Source organism: Mirounga angustirostris, unplaced genomic scaffold (genome assembly GCF_029215605.1).
Source record: "Mirounga angustirostris isolate CCGP_5_RB_7025 unplaced genomic scaffold, mMirAng1.0.hap1 SCAF_8, whole genome shotgun sequence".
In the NCBI taxonomy this organism is placed as follows: domain Eukaryota; kingdom Metazoa; phylum Chordata; class Mammalia; order Carnivora; family Phocidae; genus Mirounga; species Mirounga angustirostris.
Genome location: NW_026991716.1, coordinates 145,998,614 through 146,001,535, shown reverse-complemented (window position 1 = coordinate 146,001,535; position 2,922 = coordinate 145,998,614).

The window sequence follows — 2,922 nt, the reverse complement described above, 5'->3', positions numbered from 1 at the left end:
CACACCGGAGCGGCGGCCATGGGAAGTGCGGGCGCCCGGGCACTTCCGCTGTCTCCTTGGTACTCGGCTTAAGGGGAAGAAGGGGCGGGCGGAGCTTTTCATGAGTTCCGGGCGGAGGCCGCCTGACCGGCGCATTTTCTAATTGGTCCTTGCTGCGGGGAGGCAAGATAAGGACTTTCAAACGGTGACTTTTTAAACTGTCTAGCGGTGTAACCCTTGGCAAGTTACCTGACCTCTCTGCCTCAGTCAGTAGAAAGGAACGCTAATAGCGGTTACCCTCTAAGGAAGTTGCGAGATGGATTAAGGAAATGCTTGAGCAGTGCCTGGCACGTGGTAAGCTCTCAGTGAAGAATGCGCCTGGTTTACAAATTCAATTACATTTTACTTACGCTGCTACCATCGTAGGCACTCTTTTCACGCTTGCCACAATGAGACTGCTAGGGAACCTCAAGTTAAGCTGCCCGTGGCCGGAAAAGCCAACACTCAAGAGAGGAGCTTTATTCAGGAGGCCCGTCACCCGGGGAGAAGGCGGATTCCTGTCCAAAGGCCAACTCCAAGGTTTCTGCCTGGCCCAGGGATTTTTAAAGGAGTTTAGGGCAGTTAATCAGTAAAGGGAGGGCAGTGGTCCGTAACCTTTCTTGGTTAGGTGCAGACCGATGATACCAGCTACTCAGAAGTTGCACAAGGAGGTCTGGTTCCTTAGTGGCCGGGATTGTGCACCAGGGTCTGGTTTGTTTCCTGACGTGCAGAGATGCTCTGTTATTTCTAGTAAAGAATGCACGGTGTATGGGGTACCTGGGTGGCTCAGTCGATTAAGCATCTGCCTTCCGCTGGGATTGTGATCCCACGGTCCTGGGATTGAGTCTGGCATCGGGCTCCCTGCTCAGTGGGGAGTTTGCTTCTCCCATTCCCTCTGCCCTGCCCCCTGCTTGTGCTCTCTTGCTCTCACTCTCCCTCTCTCAAATAAATAAATAAAATCTTAAAAAAAAAAAAAAAAAAAAAAGAATGCATGGGGTATGAGGCTAAGGGCGCTTGCTAAAGCTCAAAGAGTAGTAGTTTGGCCAGACTGGCAGAGGAGGCTTCAGTTCCCCACTGTCAATTTCATCATTCCATATCTGTGGGATTAAAGGTCAAGGTCGTCTTCTGTAGCTACTTCCTCCTGATTGGGGACCACGTAAGGATTTTGGAGTAAAGACTTTTTTACAGAGTGGGGGGATCTTGTTTCTGGCATTTCCATTTAGGGGAACACTAAAGGTGTCTCCAAGCTAGTATGAATAGGGTGAGCTCCTGCTTGACAGATGCAAAAAGTCAAACAACCAAAGACAAGGAGAACAAGAAATATAGCAGTACTTAATAGGGTATGTTTCCATTTAGGAGTTAAATTTAGCCAATTTGTAAAAGGATCTACAGCTAGGGCATCTATGGTGGTGATGTGTTTAACTCTTTCATAACATCAGTTACATTTTTTGAGTAATTTGGGACATATACACAACAAATACTCTTTTAATGAGAGCACAGGTTCTCCTTGAGCTGCAGTCAACTATCAAGAAAAACCATTTGGTTTTAGAGAGCCACCTTCTGAATTTGTGAGTGACTGAGCGTGAGGTTTGCTTAAAGGTGATGCTGTATGCTTGGCTAAAGCCTCTACTTGAAATTTTAATTCAATAGAGGCAGCTCCTGGGACAAATATAGCTAAGGGGATAAAAGCATCAAGAAGCCTTCTTTGTTGGATGTCTAGCCTTAATAATACCCTAATTAGGAGGAATTGCTGGGAAGTGGGAGATGACTTGTTCCAGGAAATAAGGGTATCCCCAAGTGCATCATCCGATCCTATCATAAGGAAAGTGGGCTGATCCATTATTGCTACACAAGCCCATAGTTAATCCCATGGAATGGGGTATGCTCCAGCTTTAAAGGAACAATTTTGTCATCCCAACCACATAGAATTGGTCAAGGTGATAGTTGAATTATACAATTGTTGGGGAATCCATCCCATTGTCCAACTGTTCAAGTAGTCCTATGGGGTCCTGTTATTATCCCCACAGAGAAGCAAGCATGAAGACTATCTATACATGAGCTCTTGTGACAGTTTCTCTGAAGTGTACCTTAAGTTGTCTAGCATAGGCAAACAACAAACACTCAAAGATAATCATTACTAGAATTTAACATCCACAAAAGTGTGTTACTGGAACATAATTTTTCTCCCTAAAGTCACCCTTATTTCTAAAGATAGCCAAATTGAGACTAATTCATTTGAAAAACAAGTCCAATTTTAAAAACCTTGGCCTAATTATTTACATAAGCTGAGCAAGAATAGTGACTGACCATATAAATTCTTTAATACTTGCTATGCTAGAACTCTTTATAAGGAATCTCTAGATTGAACTTTTATTTTTATTTATTTATTTGAGAGAGAGAGCACAGAGTAAGAGTGAGAGGGAGAAGCAGACTCCCCGCTGAGCGGAGAGCCTAATGCAGGGCTCGATCCCAGGACCCTGAGATCATGACCTGAGCCACTGAGACACCAAAGCACTCCTAGATTGAACTTTTAATAGCCTCTTGAGGCCAGACGCCAAGCCAAATACTTGTCATCAGATTTGCCTGTAATACCTGTAGATTTGGGTGAATTCCTCTTCTTGAGGTCCCCCAAATATCCTGAGGTTTCCTGCACCTGCCAGAAAGTGACATTCTTGACTCATCTGGTAAGGCTGCTGGGGACTTTGTAAGCAGGGTATCCCATTGACCTCTCTAAGGAGCTTTATTGACTCTATAAAGTTAACCTTAGTTCCTTAAAGCTGCCCAGTCATATCTGATTCTGTGCATGTCTCTCTCAAATATGACATTCCAGTCAAACCCTTGGTAGTATAACCAATATTTCCAATGGTGTCCTGTTACAAGGAGAACAGATTTTTATCAAACTTA